The sequence below is a fragment of the Pseudophryne corroboree genome, chromosome 2, assembly GCF_028390025.1.
Source record: "Pseudophryne corroboree isolate aPseCor3 chromosome 2, aPseCor3.hap2, whole genome shotgun sequence".
In the NCBI taxonomy this organism is placed as follows: Eukaryota; Metazoa; Chordata; class Amphibia; order Anura; family Myobatrachidae; genus Pseudophryne; species Pseudophryne corroboree.
Window position 1 is genome coordinate 424795726 of NC_086445.1, and position 18577 is coordinate 424814302.

Sequence of the window (18577 nt, forward strand, 5' to 3'; positions counted from 1 at the left end):
GAACCCAATGGAATGGGGAAAGAACACCCACTGGCATGGGGTTACAATAAAATGAACAATTTTTCTCTATCGTCCTAAGTGGATGCTGGGGTTCCTGAAAGGACCATGGGGAATAGCGGCTCCGCAGGAGACAGGGCACAAAAAAGTAAAGCTTTTACCAGATCAGGTGGTGTGCACTGGCTCCTCCCCCTATGACCCTCCTCCAGACTCCAGTTAGATTTTGTGCCCGAACGAGAAGGGTGCAATCTAGGTGGCTCTCCTAAAGAGCTGCTTAGAGAAAGTTTAGCTTAGGTTTTTTACTTTACAGTGAGTCCTGCTGGCAACAGGATCACTGCAACGAGGGACTTAGGGGAGAAGTAGTGAACTCACCTGCGTGCAGAGTGGATTTGCTGCTTGGCTACTGGACACTAGCTCCAGAGGGACGATCACAGGTACAGCCTGGATGGTCACCGGAGCCGCGCCGCCGGCCCCCTTGCAGACGCTGAAGAGAGAAGAGGTCCAAAATCGGCGGCTGAAGACTCCTGAGTCTTCATAAAGGTAGCGCACAGCACTGCAGCTGTGCGCCATTTTCCTCTCAGCACACTTCACACAACAGTCACTGAGGGTGCAGAGCGCTGGGGGGGGCGCTCTGAGAGGCAAATAAAAACCTTATTAGAGGCAAAAAATACCTCACATATAGCCCACAGAGGCTATATGGAGATATTTAACCCCTGCCTAACTTCAAAAATAGCGGGAGACGAGCCCGCCGAAAAAGGGGCGGGGCCTATCTCCTCAGCACACAGCGCCATTTTCTCTCACAGAAAAGCTGGAGAGAAGGCTCCCAGGCTCTCCCCTGCACTGCACTACAGAAACAGGGTTAAAACAGAGAGGGGGGGCACTGATTTTGGCGATATTGTATATATATAAAAGATGCTATAAGGGAGAAACACTTATATAAGGTTGTCCCTATATAATTATAGCGTTTTTGGTGTGTGCTGGCAGACTCTCCCTCTGTCTCCCCAAAGGGCTAGTGGGTCCTGTCCTCTGTCAGAGCATTCCCGGTGTGTGTGCTGTGTGTCGGTACGTGTGTGTCGACATGTATGAGGACGATGTTGGTGAGGAGGCGGAGAAATTGCCTGTAATGGTGATGTCACTCTCTAGGGAGTCGACACCGGAATGGATGGCTTATTTAGAGAATTACGTGAGAATGTCAACACGCTGCAAGGTCGGTTGACGACATGAGACGGCCGACAATCTATTAGGACCGGTCCAGGCGTCTCAGAAACACCGTCAGGGGTTTTAAAAACGCCCATTTACCTCAGTCGGTCGACACAGACACAGACACGGACACTGAATACAGTGTCGACGGTGAATAAACAAACGTATTTCTCATTAGGGCCACACGTTAAGGGCAATGAAGGAGGTGTTACGTGTTTCTGATACTACAAGTACCACAAGAAAGGGTATTATGTGGGAGTGAAAAAACTACCTGTAGTTTTTCCTGAATCAGATAAAATAAAATGAAGTGTGTGATGATGCGTAGGGTTACCCCGATAGCAAATATTGGCGTTATACCCTTTCCCGCCAGAAATTAGGGTACGTTGGGAAACACCCCTTAGGGTGATAAGGCGCTCACACGCTTATCAAGTGGCGTTACCGTCTCCAGATACGGCCGCCCTCAAGGAGCCAGCTGATAGGAAGCTGGAAAAATATCCTAAAAAGTATATACACACATACGGTGGTTATACTGCGACCAGCGATCGCCATCAGCCTGGAGATGCAGTGCTGGGTTGGCTTGGTCGGATTCCCTGACTGAAAATATTTTATTCATGTAGAGCATTTAATAGGATGCATTCTATATATATGTATGTGAGATGCACAGAGGGATATTTGCTCTCTGGCATCAAGATAAGTGCGTTGTCCATATCTCCCAGAAGATGTCAGGGACACGACAGTGGTCAGGTGATACAGATCCCATACGGCAGATGGAAGTATTGCTGTATAAAGGGAAGGAGTTATTTGGGGGTCGGTCCATCGGACCTGGGGACCACAGCAACAGCTGGGAAATCCAACCTTTTTTACCCCAAGTTACATCTCAGCTAAAAAAGACACCGTCTTTTCAGCCTCAATCTTTCCTTTCCCATGAGGGCATGCAGGCAAAAGGCCAGTCATATCTGCCCAGACATAGAGGTAAGGGAAGTAGACTGCAGCAGGCAGCCCTTTCCCAGGAAAAGAAGCCCTCCACCGCGTCTGCCAAGTCCTCAGCATGACGCTGGGGCCGTGCAAGCGGACTCAAGGTGGGGGGGTAGTCTCAAGAGTCTCAGGGCGCAGTGGGATCACTCGCAAGTTGACCCCTAGATCGTACGAGTATTATCCCAGGGGTAAAGATTGGAGAGTCGAGACATCTTCTCCTCGCAGGTTCCTGAAGTCTGCTTTACCAACGGCTCCCTCCGACAGGGAGGCAGCATTGGAAACAATTCACAAGCTGTATATCCAGCAGGTGATAATCAAAGTACCCCTCCTACGACAAGGAAAAGGGTATTATTTTTCCACACTATATTGTGGTACTGAAGCCAGACGGCTTGGTGACACATAGTCTAAATCTAAAATGTTTTGAACACTTACATAAAAGGTTCAAATCGAGATAAAGTCACTCAGAGCAGTGATAGCGAACCGGAAAAAAGGGGACTATATGGTGTCCCTGGACATCAAGGATTACCTCCATGTCCAAATTTTGTCCTTCTCATCAAGGGTACCTCTGGTTCGTGGTACAGAACTGTCAATATCAGTTTCAGACGATGCCGTTTGAATTATCCACGGCACCCCGGGCCTTTTTACCAAGGTAATGGCCGAAAAGATGTTTCTTCAAAGAAAAAAGGCATCTAAATTATCCCTTACTTGCACGACCTAAAAAGGGCAAGTTCCAGAGAACAGTTGGAGGTCGGAAGAGCACTATCTAAAGTAGTTCTTCGACGGCACGACTGGATTCTAAATATTCCAAGAATCGCAGCTGTTTTCCGACGATACGTCTGCTGTTCCTAGGGATGATTCTGGACACGGTTCAGAAAAAGGTTTTTCTTCCCGAGGAAAAAGCCAAGGAGTTATCCGACCTGTCAGGAACCTCCTAAAACCAGGAAAGGTGTCTGTACATCAATGCACAAGAGTCCTGGGAAAAATGGTGGCTTTTTACGAAGCAATTCCATTCGGCAGATTCCATGCAAGAATTTTCCAAAGGGATCTGTTGGACAAATGGTCAGGGTCGCATCCTCAGATGCACCTGCGAATAACCCTGTCGCCAAGGACAAGGGTATATCTTCTGTGGTGGTTGCAAAAGGCTCATCTATTGGAGGGCCGCAGATTCGGCATACAGGATTTGATCCTGGTGACCACGGACGCCAGCCTGAGAGGTTGGGGAGCAGTCACACAAGGAAGAAACTTCCAGGGGGTATGGACGAACCTGGAAAAGTCTCTTCACATAAACATTCTGGTACTAAGAGCAATCTAAAATGCTCTAAGCCAGGCGGAACCACTCCTGCAAGGAAAACCGGTGTTGATTCAGTCGGACAACATCACGGCGGTCGCCCATGTAAACAGACAGGGCGGCACAAGAAGCAGGAGTGCAATGGCAGAAGCTGCCAAGATTCTTCGCTGGGCGGAGAATCACGTAATAGCACTGTCAGCAGTGTTCTTCCCGGGCGTGGACAACTGGGAAGCATACTTCCTCAGCAGACACGATATTCACCCGGGAGAGGGGGGTCTTCATCCAGAAGTCTTCCACATGCTAATAAACTGTTGGGAAAGACCAATGGTAGACATGATGGCGTCTCGCCTCAACAAGAAACTGGACAAGTATTGCGCCAGGTCAAGAGATCCACAGGCAATAGCTGTGGACGCACTGGTAACACCTTGGGTGTACAAATCAGTATATGTGTTTCCTCCTCTGCCTCTCATACCAAAGGTATTGAAGATTATACGGTGAGGAGGAGTAAGAACAATACTAGTGGCTCCGGATTGGCCAAGAAGGACTTGGTACCCGGAACTTCAAGAGTTGGTCACGGACGACCCGTGCCCTCTACTTCTGAGAAGGGACCTGCTACAACAGGGTCCCTGTCTCTTTCAAGACTTACCGCGGCTGCGTTTGACGGCATGGCGGTTGAACGCCAGATCCTAAAAGGGAAAGGCATTCCAGAAGAAGTCATTCCTACCTTGATTAAGGCAAGGAAGGAAGTCACCGCGAAACATTATCACCGCATTTGGCGAAAATATGTCGCGTGGTGCGAGGATCGGAGTGTTCCGACGGAGGAATTTCAACTGGGTCGTTTCCTACATTTCCTACAATCAGGATTGTCTATGGGTCTCAAATTGAGATCTATTAAGGTTCAAATTTCGGCCCTGTCAATATTCTTCCAAAAAGAATTGGCCTCAGTTCCTGAGGTACAGACTTTTGTTAAAGGAGTACTGCATATACAGCCTCCTGTGGTGCCTCCGGTGGCACCGTGGGATCTAAATGTAGTTTTAGATTTCCTCAAATCCCATTGGTTTGAACCATTGAAAAAGGTGGATTTTAAATATCTCACATGGAAAGTGACTATGTTACTGGCCCTGGCTTCCGCCAGGAGAGTATCTGAATTGGCGGCTTTATCTTATAAAAGCCCTTATCTAATCTTCCATTCGGATAGGGCAGAACTGAGGACTCGTCCGCATTTTCTCCCTAAGGTGGTATCAGCGTTTCACCTGAACCAACCTATTGTGGTGCCTGCGGCCACTGGCGACTTGGAGGACTCCAAGTTGTTGGACGTTGTCAGAGCCTTAAAAATATACATTTCAAGGACGGCTGAAGTCAGAAAATCTGACTCGCTGTTGATACTATATGCACCCAACAAGTTGGGTGCCCCTGCTTCTAAGCAGACGATTGCTCGTTGGATTTGTAACACAATTCAACTTGCTCATTCTGTGGCAGGCCTGCCACAGACTAAATCTGTTAAGGCCCATTCCACAAGGAAGGTGGGCTCATCTTGGGCGGCTGCCCGAGGGGTCTCGGCATTACAATTCTGCCGAGCAGCTACGTGGTCGGGGGAAAACACGTTTGTAAAATTCTACAAATTTGATACCCTGGCAAAAGAGGACTTGGAATTCTCTCATTCGGTGCTGCAGAGTCATCCGCACTCTCCCGCCCGTTTGGGAGCTTTGGTATAATCCCCATGGTCCTTTCAGGAACCCCAGCATCCACTTAGGACGATAGAGAAAATAAGAATTTACTTACCGATAATTCTATTTCTCGGAGTCCGTAGTGGATGCTGGGCGCCCATCCCAAGTGCGGATTGTCTGCAATACTGTACATAGTTATTGTTAACAAATTCGGGTTATATTGTTAAGGAGCCATCTTTAAGAGGCTCTTTCTGTTATCATACTGTTAACTGGGTTTAGATCACAAGTTGTACGGTGTGATTGGTGTGGCTGGTATGAGTCTTACCCGGGATTCAAATTGCCTCCCTTATTGTGTACGCTCGTCCGGGCACAGTACCTAACTGGAGTCTGGAGGAGGGTCATAGGGGGAGGAGCCAGTGCACACCACCTGATCTGGTAAAAGCTTTACTTTTTTGTGCCCTGTCTCCTGCGGAGCCGCTATTCCCCATGGTCCTTTCAGGAACCCCAGCATCCACTACGGACTCCGAGAAATAGAATTATCGGTAAGTAAATTCTTATTATTTTCACATAAATATAAAATACACATTAAAATTCATAAATATGTGTGCAACTGGCCAGGAATGTCCAAATAAAGTGACTTGTGCAATAATATAAGATCTCTCACCATATAAGGATTATTATATTATTGCACAAGAGATATTATTGCACAAGTCACTTTATTTGGACATTCCTGGCCGAGTTGCACATGTATTTATGAATTTTAATGTGTATTGTATATTTATGTGAAAATAAATTGTTAATTTTATTGTAACCCCATGCCAGTGGGTGTTCTTATCCCATTCCATTGGGTTCATTCATACCAATGAATTGTTTGGTGCTATCTTTAAGGTTCAGCGCCAGTGGTATCATTCAGGACCATCTTGTCAAATGGCTCGAGTGGCACATTTACTGTGAGGCTGGTGCGTCAGTGTTCACTTAGGCGTCTGTGTTCACTGTAGGTTCATGGGGCGATTGTGTACACATAGCATCTGGATCCACTCAACATTTAGTAACGTATTGATTGATCCTGGAAGCGGGTGAAGTCTCTCTGTATCCCACTCTCCTGAGCCGGGTGATACAGCACTAAGTCTCTTCCTTTGAGTACGAATATTTGAATAAGTGCCTGATGCATAGGAGTCTGTAAACTGTTACTGCTGTTTCTTTCGCCGTGTGACTGAGTATGTTTAAACTCCTGTATAAGGTAATGCAGTAATCTGTTCTCCTACATAATTGAAATGTATCTGTAGTTGATTATGTGCTCATATTGCTTATTATACTAATGTATAACCTGTGGCTGATTGCTAGTGTGATTGCGGACTTTACTAATAATTCAGTCTTCTGTGTATTCCGATCCTCAATGCTGGTGCAAAGCAGGGGGGATTGAATTGTATGTAACTTTAAATTTTGTTAGTGGTTGCAGTCACAAATTGTGTAGTAATACTGTACAGGCGTGTGATATATTTATCATGTCTAAGAGAGGCAAGGGTGAGAAGGATACACCCTCCACAGCAGCACCAATACTCATTTCATGTTTGTCTTGCAAAGCTAGGTTTAACCTCTCAGGATCTGGTTCAAAATGATTATGTGCAAATTGTTTTAGCTTTCACCAAAGCCTCTTAAATAAGCCAAGGCAGGCACAGGTTCAAGTTGAACCCACATTGACTACTTTTGCACAGACATTATACAGTGTAACTGAGCGTATAATGTCAGCTCCTATACCAGGGATAGGTTACCCTATTAACTCTTACATGCAACATTCCACCTGTGATTTATCACATCCAGCACAGTAATTGGCAGCCTCTCAGCAAAAGCAGGCTGAAAGGGTGGTGGTAAGTAAATCACACAGACAGGAAACTACATCTTCACAGTCCACACATGTTTCAGATGAGGACTCGTCGGAGGATGAGGACTCCTCACACGCCGGGTCTGCATACAGAGACGAGGAGGAAGGCCTCAGCTCAGTGGACATTCCTGAGCTAATTAGTGCTATGAAAGCCATTCTATCCTTAGAGGAGGCAGCAGAGCCTTTGTTAAAATCTAAGACACCTGTGTTTAAATGGCCCAAAACAGTTAGGACTGAGTTTCCTGGTTCAGCACAGCTGACAGAAATTATGCAAGAGACCTGGGTTACGCCCAGTAAGAAGTTTAGAATTCCCAAGAAATCGAATTCCCATTATCCTCTTCTGGCTGGGGACTGTTTAAAAAGGGAGGTGGCTCCCAAAGTAGATACGCATGTCATTCAATTGGCGTGAAAAAATACGTAATGGTAAGAGCTTTTCGGCCTCTCAGCTTGCAACAGGCCCATTCATATATTCCTGCCTCCTAAGTCAGACAAATCAGTTGTTTTCCCAAAGCTTAAGTCAGGAGCATCATAGATAGCCCTAATTAGGTGAGAAGAACACGCATGCACACCCTTCCATACATGAAGGAAGAGGTTAGTGAATAAAAGGATCCTCAAATCAGGTGCGTCAGGGTGGGATCCCTGTGGAACCTGTGGACTTAGGAGAAATACTGTTATCAATGGTAAGTAATTACCATAACGTATATTTCTCCAGCAGGGTCCACAGGTTATCCACAGGATAACATTGGGATTTCCCAAAGAATTTTAGTGGTGGTGATGCTTCTGATTGGACAGTACAATCCTTCGCCTGAATTCAGCGTCCTGAGAGGCAAAGGTATCAAAGGCATAATGTCTAATGAATGTGTTAATGGAAGACCATGTTGCTGCCTTACATATCTGTTCTGCTGAAGCACCATGTTGTGCTGCCCATGACGGACCTACCTTATGAGTAGAGTGAGCAGAGACATTAGCTGGAACAGGGAGATCAGCGTGAGAATGTGCTTCTCAAATAGTCATCCGAAGCCACCTCGCCAGTGTCTGCTTATCAGCAGGCCATCCTCTCTTGTGAAATCTGTAGAGAATGAAGAGAGAGTCTGTCTTTCTGATGGCACTGGTATGATCCCTGTAGATCCATAAGGCACGGACCATATCCAGCGATGCATCTCCAGCAGAAAGGCCCGGTTCCTGGAAAGCCGGGACTACAATTTCTTCATTAAGGTGAAATTTAGACACCACCTTAGGAAGATAGCCAGATTTAGTTCTTAGAACAGCTCTATCTGGATAAAAGATCAGAAATGGAGGACGACATAACAATGCCCCTAAATCTGACACTCTACTACATGATGCCATGGCCAGTAGAGAGAACTTTAGCTGTCAACCATTTAAGATGCACTTTATTAAGTGGTTCCAATGGGGCAACTTGAAGGGCTAAACTTAAGTCCCAAGACACTGTAGAAGGAACAAAAGGAGGTTGAATGTGCAGCATTCCCTGGAAAAAAGTACACACATCCTGTTAGTTGGCAATTTTCTTTTGAAATCAGTCAGTGCTGACACTTGCACTCTCAAGGAAGCCACCTTCAAACCTTTAACCATTCCTGCCTGAAAGAATGCTAAGACCCTGGAAACTCTGAAAGACCTAGGGTCCATTTTCTGTTCACTGCACCAATGAATATAGCTTTGCCATATTTGTTGATAAATTTGAGCTGAGGAGGGTTTCCTTGCTCTGAGCATTGTTTGAATTACCTGTTGTGAGAGTCCTCTTGACTTCAGGATAGAGGTCTCAAGAGCCACGCCATCAAAGACAGTCGATCCAGATGTCTGACAACAAGGACCCTGCGTCAATCGATCTGGACATTGAGGTACAGTAGCAGGAATGGAGCATCCATCGACATTCTCTGTACATCTGTGTACCAATGTCTTCTGGGCTTGGAGCTATTAGTATCACGGCACTCTTTCCTTGCTTTATCTTTCTCACCACCCTGGGTAATAAGGTGATTGGAGGAAACATAAGCCAGATGAAAGTCCCATCTCACCGACAGGGCATCCACAAAGATCGCTCTGGGATCCTTTGTTCTTGACCCGTATGCAAGAACTTTGTTGTTCTGATGGGACGCCATGAGATCCATCTCTGGCAGCCCCCACTTGTGGACCAGAGTCTGGAAGACCTTCAGGTGTAGAGCTCATTTGCTTGTCTGAATGGCATGTCGACTGAGAAAATCTGCTTTCCAGTTTAGGACTCCCGGTACGAACACTGCGGACAAGGCTGGATGATGAAGTTCTGCCCACTTTAGCGTGTGGGTGATTTACCTTCATAGCTTTGGCTGCGAGCTCCTCCCTGATGGTTGAGGTACGCTACTGCTGTTGCATTGTCCGAGCTGATCTGAACTGGTTTTCCCCAAAGGATGTCAATTGCCTGAATCAGTGCCATGTGTATGGCCCGAAGTTCCAATATATTTATTGGCAGGTAACCTTTCTTGGTCCATTGCCCCTGGAAACAAAACCTTCCTGACACTGCTCTCCAGCCCTGGAGACTGAAATCTGTTGTCAGAATTTCCCAATCTGAAATCCAAAAGGGTCTCCCTTTTGTCCAGATGGGATGTCTGCAGTCACCAGGCTAACGACCTCCTTACTTCTATCGTAAGGACCATAGTCTGCGTTTTTATCATGTTATGAAACCCATTCCATTTGGCAAGAATCAGATACTGCAGAGGCCTCGAGTGGAACTGAGCATACTCCACCATGTCCCATCAATCCCATCACACGCATTGCTGCGTGAATGGATACCCTTGACTGTGTAGCAGCTCTTGAATCCTCGACTGAATTTTGGATATCTTGTTCAGAGGTAAAAATACTCTTTGATTGAATCCAGTACAGCCCCCAAGTGAGTCATCCGCTGTGACTATTTTGCCCAATTTATGAGCCACCCGTGCTTCTGCAGACACATTTTAGTCTGTTGCAGATTACACAGGAGCAATTCCTGAGACTGTGATAGGATTAGCAGATCGTCGAGCTACGAAAAAATGCTTATCCCCTGCTGGCGGAGATAAACTGCCATTACCACCATAATTTAGGTAAATACTCTGGGGGGTTGTGGCTAACCCAAAAGGTAGGGCCCGGAACTGAAAATGCTGTTGGAGGATAGCGAACCTGAGATAGCAATGATGGGATAGTGCTATAGGAACATGTAGGTAAGCATCCTGGATATCCAGGTATACCAACCATATAATCCCCTGGCTCCATGGCCAAAATGATGAAACAAAGTCTCCATATGAAACCAAGGTACCCAAATGTACTTGTTCAGCACTTTGAAATTGAGTATGGGTCGGAATGATCCATTTGGCTTCTGAACTTAGAAACAGGTTGGAGTAAAAACCCTGTCCTCGTTGTGCAGGAGGAACTGGACTGATTATCCCTGACTGAAGCAATTTCTGAACTGCCTCTTGCAAAGCCCTGTCCTTTGTCTCTACCTGAGATGGGCTAGTACAAAAAAACGTTTGAGGAGGGTGTTTCTTGAAGGCAAATGCGTAACCGAGAGATACTGCTTCCTGCACCCAGGCATCTGTTGTAGACTGCTGCCAGATCTGAGCAAACTGCAGTCGGCCCCCCATCCTGGAATCCCCCTGGTGGATGCCCGCAACATCAGGCTGATGGCTTATTTTCTATTTTACCAACCGGTCCTCTGGTAGCCCAATGCTTTATAGTCTTACCGGACTTCTTGTATTGGGGCTGTTTGCCATCACTTTTCCCTTTAGCTTTTCCTTGAAACCGAAAGGGCCGAAAAGCTGTAACTTTAGGTTTGAAATTGTATGTGGAAGGAAACTTTACTTTCTTGGAGTCTGCTTCTGACTCCAAAATATCTGTCCTTTCTTTACCAAAAAGAATATCTCCAGAGAAAGGTAAAGACGCCAAAACCTTTTTAGATTCTGAATCGGCTTTCCATGTACGTATCCAGACTGCTCTGCGAGCGGCTACTGTTGAAGCTGGTGCCCTGGAGGCAATTGTACCCATATCCAAAGCTGCTGCTTCTAAGAACATCGCGGCCTGTTTTATATGCACCATACGGGATTTTTGCTCTCTAGATGCCATTGAAAGATCTCCTTCCAATGCATCAGCCCAGGCAGCCACTGCTTTTGTCATCCAAGCTGAAGCCATGGCTGGTCTTATAACTGCCCCAGACAGGGAAAAAATGTTCTGTTTTTTTTTAAAAACCATCCACTCTCCTATCCGTGACATCATTTAATGATGTTGAAGGCAGAGGTAATGTAGATTTTCGCACTAAACATAGTAACATAGTAATTGAGGTTGAATAGAGGCAAAATGCCCATCGTGTTCAACCAGTATTACGTTGAGTTGATTATAATGTCCCTGATGAAGTAATGTTTTATGACTAGTTAACAACTATAGATCATGTTACACCCGGATTATCAATGTCGATATTTTAAATGTTATAACCTTGGATATCTTTTTCAATCAGAAATTTATCCAATCCTTTTTAAAATGCATTTACAGAGTCCGCCATTACCACCTTCCCTGGCAGGGAATTCCAAATCCTTATTGCCCTAACAGTAAAGAACCCTTTCTTCTGTTGTGTACGGAATTTTCTCTCCAGCCTCAGCGAGTGCCCACGTGTCCTAAACAGTGTTCTTTCAATAAAAATTTCTCTGATAACTTTGTAATTTCCCTTTACATATTTGAAGATATTAATGTCTCCTCTTAGACGCCTCTTTTCCAGTGTATACATATTCAACCTAGTGAGCCTTTCCTTGTAATCCAGTCCCTCTAGCCCTTTAATCAATTTAGTATCTCGTCTTTGAACCCTTTTGAGTTCACAGATAATTTTTTTTTATGTTTTATATACAGTGGTGCTCAAAACTGAACACAATATTCCAGGTGCGGACATACCAACGATTTGTACAGCGGCAGGATTACATCCTCGTCCTTTGTCTCAATTCCCCGTTTTATGCATGCTAGCACCTTACTTGCCTTCTTTACTGTGCTTTGACACTGTATACGGTTATTAAGCCTATTATCAATGAGTACCCCCAAATCTTTTTCCAATACTGTTACCCCTAGACTTTCCCCATTTAATATGTAGGATGCAAGTTTGTTTTTATTACCCTTTAGTATCATCTGCAAAGATTGACACTGTGCTTTCCAGGCCTATTTCTACGTCATTGATAAATATGTTGAACAGTAGTGGCCCGAGTATGGACCCTTGTGGTATTCCGCTGACTACTGGGGTCCAGCTTGAGGACTTCCCGTTGACCAATACTCGCTGTACCCTGTTATCCAGCCAGTTACTTATCTATGTGCAAACAGGTTTTCCTAGGCTAAGCTCCTTTAATTTGATGATCAGTGTCATGTGAGGCACTGTATCGAAGGCTTTTGCAAAATCTAAGACCACATCCACTGCTTTTTCCTGGTCAAGATTATCGCTCACTTCCTCGTAGAAGCTAATTAAGTTAGTTTGACATGATCTGCCCCTCACAAACCCATGCTGGTTCTTGCTAATAATCTTAGCGGTCTGTAGATTCTTTCCAATCTTCTCCCCACTATAGACATCAAACTAACCGGTCCGTAGTCACCCGGATGATTTTTGGGTCCCTTTTTAAATGGCACTACCTCAGCTGTATGCCAAACCTTCAGTACCATGCCTGATCTAATTGAACTATTGAAAATCAAGTATAAGAGTCTTGCTAGTTGTGACCTAAGCTCCATAAGAACCTTCGGGTGAAGTCCATCAGGAGGATTATTAATCTTAATTTTGCTTAGTCTCTCCCGGACTACTTCACTTAAATAACTATCTAACCACAAATCATTACTGTCACTATCGTTATGCACTACTCCCACCATCGGTTCTCTGGGGAACACTGATGAAAAAAAATTGTTCAGTATTTCCGCTTTTATGTCGTCATCATTTATCAATATTCCTAATTCATCTTTTATTGGACCTGTGTTTTCCTATTTTAACCTTTTACTGTTTATGTAGTTAAATATCTTTTTAGGATGGGTTTTACTCTCTCTAGCAATTTGCTTTTCATTTTAGCTGCTCTTATTGCTTTTTTGCATTTTTTATTGCATTCCTTGTAATACTGGAATGGCTCCTCCTTTCCATTAGATTTAAATGCATTGAAAGCACGCTTCTTTTTATCCATTTCTGGCTTGACCTTTTTGTTAAGCCACATCGGTTTGAGTTTAGTACTCCTGCGTTTACTACCCATGGGAATAAATTTGTGAAGATTGTTATCTAGCAACCCTTTTAAAGCATCCCACATTTCCGAAGTGTTCTTGCTATGAAACAAAACTTCCCACTCAATGTCTTTAAGTGCACATCTCCACAAAATGAGATTAGCCTTCCTAAAGTTAAATGTTTTGGTTAAACCCCTGTAGCTATGTTTCCTGAAACTGATGTCGAATGTGATCATATAGTGATCACTGTTACCCAAAGTCTCCCCAACTTTAGTGTTTGATATTATGTCCACATTATTAGTAATTACTAGATCTAGAATAGTTTTACCCCTAGTTGGGTCCTCAACTAATTGAGACAAGTAGTGATCCTTTAACATATTTAAGAACCTGTTGCCCTGAGCTTTAACACATGAATTGTTACTCCAATTTATATTGGGATAATTAAAATCCCTAATCACTAGGATGTCCCCCAATCCTGCAGCCCTTTCGATTTGCTGCAAGAGTTGTTCTTACTCATGTATCCTAATACCCGGCTGTTTGTAGCACGTACCTAAGACTAGTTTTTTTTGCATCAATAACCCCTCTCTTGAGATTTCAACCCATAGTGACTCCACATTATCGCCAGTCCCCTCATAAATCACCTCCTTTAAGTATGGTTTAACATAAAGACATACACCTCCTCTTTTGCTTGCCCTGTCCCTCCTGAAAAGAGAATACCCCTCCAAGTTTGCAACCCAGTCGTGAGAGTCGTACCACCATGTTTCCGTAATACCTATAATATCATACTCAGCCTTTGGTGCTAACAATTCCAATTCCCCCATTTTACCTGCTAGGTTTCTCTAACGTCCTCAGTGGATGCTGGGGACTCTGTAAGTACCATGGGGATTAGCGGCTCCGCAGGAGACTGGGCACAACTATAAAGAAAGCTTTTAGACTACTGGTGTGCACTGGCTCCTCCCACTAAGACCCTCCTCCAGACTTCAGTAAGATTCTTGTGCCCGGCTGAGCTGGATGCACACTAGGGGCTCTCCTGAGCACCTAGAAAGAAAGTATATTTAGGTTTTTTATTTTACAGTGAGATCTGCTGGCAACAGACTCACTGCAGCGAGGGACTAAGGGGAGAAGAAGCGAACCTACTTAACAGGTGGTAGTTTGGGCTTCTTAGGCTACTGGACACCATTAGCTCCAGAAGGATCGACCGCAGGACCCGACCTTGGTGTTCGTTCCCGGAGCCGCGCCGCCGTCCCCCTTACAGAGCCAGAAGCAACGAAGAGGTCCGGAAAATCGGCGGCAGAAGACTTCGGTCTTCACCAAGGTAGCGCACAGCACTGCAGCTGTGCGCCATTGCTCCTCATGTACACCTCACACTTCGGTCACTGATGGGTGCAGGGCGCTGGGGGGGGGCGCCCTGAGGGCAATATATGACACCTTGGCTGGCAAATATACATCCTATATAGTCCTAGAGGCTATATAGATGTAAAATTACCCCTGCCAGTATTCCAGAAAAGCGGGAGAAAGTCTGCCGGAAAGGGGGTGGGGCTTCTCCCTCAGCACACTGGCGCCATTTTTCCCTCACAGCTCCGCTGGAAGGAAGCTCCCTGGCTCTCCCCTGCAGTCTGAACGCTACAGAAGGGTAAAAAAGAGAGGGGGGGCACTAAATTTAGGCGCAGTATAGATAATATATATATATCAGATATATAAAAAAGCAGCTATAAGGGAAAACACTCATTGATAGTGGGATCCCAGTGTTATATAGCGCTCTGGTGTGTGCTGGCATACTCTCTCTCTGTCTCCCCAAAGGGCTTTGTGGGGTCCTGTCCTCTGTCAGAACATTCCCTGTGTGTTTGCGGTGTGTCGGTACGGCTGTGTCGACATGTTTGATGAGGAGGCTTATGTGGAGGCGGAGCAGATGCCTGTAAATGTGATGTCACCCCCTGCGGGGTCGTCACCTGAGTGGATGGTGCTGTGGAAGGAATTACGTGATAGTGTCGACTCCTTACATAAAAGGTTTGACGACATACCAAATGTGGGACAGCCGGCTTCTCAGCCTGTGTCTGCCCAGGTGTCTCAAAAGCCATCAGGGGCTCTAAAACGCCCGCTACCTCAGATGGTTGAAACGGATGTCGACACGGATACTGACTCCAGTGTCGACGACGAGGAGACTAATGTAACTTCCAGTAGGGCCACACGTTACATGATTGAGGCAATGAAAAATGTGTTGCACATTTCTGATGTTACCCCCGGTACCACAAAAAAGGGTATAATGTTTGGAGAGAAAAAACTACCAGTAGCTTTTCCTCCATCTGAAGAGTTAAATGAAGTGTGTGAAGAAGCGTGGGCTTCCCCTGATAAAAAGATGGTTATTTCTAAGAGGTTACTAATGGCGTACCCTTTCCCGCCAGAGGATAGGTCACGCTGGGAAACATCCCCTAGGGTGGATAAAGCGCTCACACGCTTGTCAAAGAAGGTGGCACTACCGTCTCCGGATACGGCTGCCCTGAAGGAATCTGCTGATAGAAAGCAGGAGGCTATCCTGAAATCTATATATATACACACACAGGTGTTATATTGAGACCGGCTATAGCTTCAGCCTGGATGTGCAGTGCTGCTGCTGCGTGGTCAGATTCCCTGTCAGAAAATATAGATACCCTAGACAGGGACACTATTTTGCTAAACGTAGAGCATATAAAAGACGCACTTTTATACATGAGGGATGCACAGAGGGATATTTGCCGGCTGGCATCCAAAATTAGTGCAATGTCCATTTCTGCCAGGAGAGGGTTATGGACTCGGCAGTGGACAGGTGATGCAGATTCCAAACGACACATGGAAGTTCTGCCTTATAAGGGTGAGGAATTGTTCGGGGATGGTCTCTCGGACCTCGTTTCCACAGCAACAGCTGGGAAGTCTACATTTTTACCCCATGTTCCCTCACAACCAAAGAAAGCACCGTATTATCAGGTACAGTCCTTTCGGCCCAATAGGGGCAAGCGGGTTAAAGGCGCGTCCTTTCTGCCCAGAGGCAGAGGTAGGGGAAAGAAGCTGATGCATACAGCCAGTTCCCAGGAGCAAAAGTCCTCCCCCACTTCCTCTAAGTCCACAGCATGACGCTGGGGCTTCACAGGCGGAGCCAGGTACGGTGGGGGCCCGTCTCAAAAATTTCAGCAATCAGTGGGCTCGCTCACGGGTGGATCCCTGGATCCTTCAAGTAGTATCTCAGGGGTACAAGCTGGAATTCGAGACGTCTCACCCCGGCCGTTTCCTCAAATCTGCCTTGCCAACCACTCCCTCAGGCAGGGAGGCAGTGTTACAGGCAATTCAAAAGCTGTATTCACAACAAGTGATAGTAAAGGTGCCCCTACTTCAACAAGGAAGGGGTTACTATTCCACAATGTTTGTGGTACCGAAACCGGACGGTTCGGTGAGACCCATTTTAAATTTGAAATCCTTGAACACATATATAAAAAAATTCAAGTTCAAGATGGAATCGCTCAGGGCGGTTATTGCAAGCCTGGACGAGGGGGATTACATGGTATCGCTGGACATCAAGGATGCCTACCTACATGTCCCCATTTACCATCCTCACCAGGAGTACCTCGGGTTTGTGGTACAAGATTGTCATTACCAATTCCAGACGTTGCCGTTCGGTCTCTCCACGGCTCCGAGGGTCTTTACCAAGGTAATGGCGGAAATGATGATACTCCTTCGAAAGAAGGGAGTTTTGATTATCCCGTACTTGGACGATCTCCTGATAAAGGCGAGGTCCAGAGAGCAGTTGTTGGTAGGGGAAGCACTATCTCGGGAAGTGCTACAACAGCACGGCTGGATTCTAAACACTCCAAAGTCACAGCTGGTCCCTACGACACGCCTGCTGTTCCTAGGGATGGTTCTGGACACAGAACAGAGAAAAGTGTTTCTCCCGGAGGAAAAGGCCTAGGAGCTGTCATCTCTAGTCAGAGGCCTCCTAAAACCAAAACAGGTGTCGGTGCATCATTGCACGCGGATCCTGGGAAAAATGGTAGCTTCCTACGAAGCGATTCCATTCGGCAGGTTTCATGCAAGAACCTTTCAGTGGGACCTGTTGGACAAGTGGTCCGGATCGCATCGTCTGATAACCCTGTCTCCGAGGACAAGGGTGTCTCTGCTGTGGTGGCTGCAGAGTGCTCATCTTCTAGAGGGCCGCAGATTCGGCATACAGGACTGGGTCCTGGTGACCACGGATGCCAGCCTTCAAGGCTGGGGAGCAGTCACACAGGGAAGAAACTTCCAAGGACTATGGTCAAGTCAGGAGACTTCCCTGCACATAAATATTCTGGAACGAAGGGCCATTTACAATGCCCTAAGTCAGGCAAAACCCCTGCTTCAAAACCAGCCGGTACTGATCCAGTCAGACAACATCACGGCGGTCGCCCATGTAAATCGACAGGGCGGCACGAGAAGCAGGACGGCGATGGCAGAAGCCACAAGGATTCTCCGATGGGCGGAAAATCACGTGTTAGCACTGTCAGCAGTGTTCATTCCGGGAGTGGACAACTGGGAAGCAGACTTCCTCAGCAGGCACGACCTCCACCCGGGAGAGTGGGGACTTCATCCAGAAGTCTTTCAAATGATTGTAAACCAGTGTGAAAAGCCACAGGTGGACATGATGGCGTCCCGCCTAAACAAAAAGCTAGAAAAATATTGCGCCAGGTCGAGAGACCCGCAGGCGATAGCTGTGGACGCTCTGGTAACACCGTGGGTGTACCGATCGGTTTGTGTGTTCCCTCCTCTTCCTCTCATACCAAAGGTACTGAGGATAATAAGGAGAAGAGGAGTAAGAACCATACTCATTGTTCCGGATTGGCCAAGAAGAGCGTGGTATCCGGAACTTCAAGAAATGATGTCAGAGGACCCATGGCCTCTACCGCTCAGACAAGACCTGCTGCAGCAGGTGCCCTGTCTGTTCCAAGACTTACCGCGGCTGCGTTTGACGGCATGGCGGTTGAACACCGGATCCTGAAGGAAAAGGGCATTCCGGAGGAAGTCATTCCTACGCTGATTAAAGCTAGGAAAGAAGTAACCGCAAACCATTATCACCGCATATGGCGAAAATATGTTGCGTGGTGTGAGGCCAGGAAGGCCCCAACGGCAGAATTTCAGCTGGGCCGGTTCCTGCACTTCCTACAGTCAGGGGTGACTATGGGCCTTAAATTGGGTTCCATTAAGGTCCAGATTTCAGCTCTATCGATTTTCTTCCAGAGAGAATTGGCTTCACTACCTGAAGTTCAGACTTTTGTTAAGGGAGTGCTGCATATTCAGCCCCCTTTTGTGCCTCCGGTGGCACCTTGGGATCTCAACGTGGTGTTGGATTTCCTAAAGTCACATTGGTTTGAGCCACTGAAA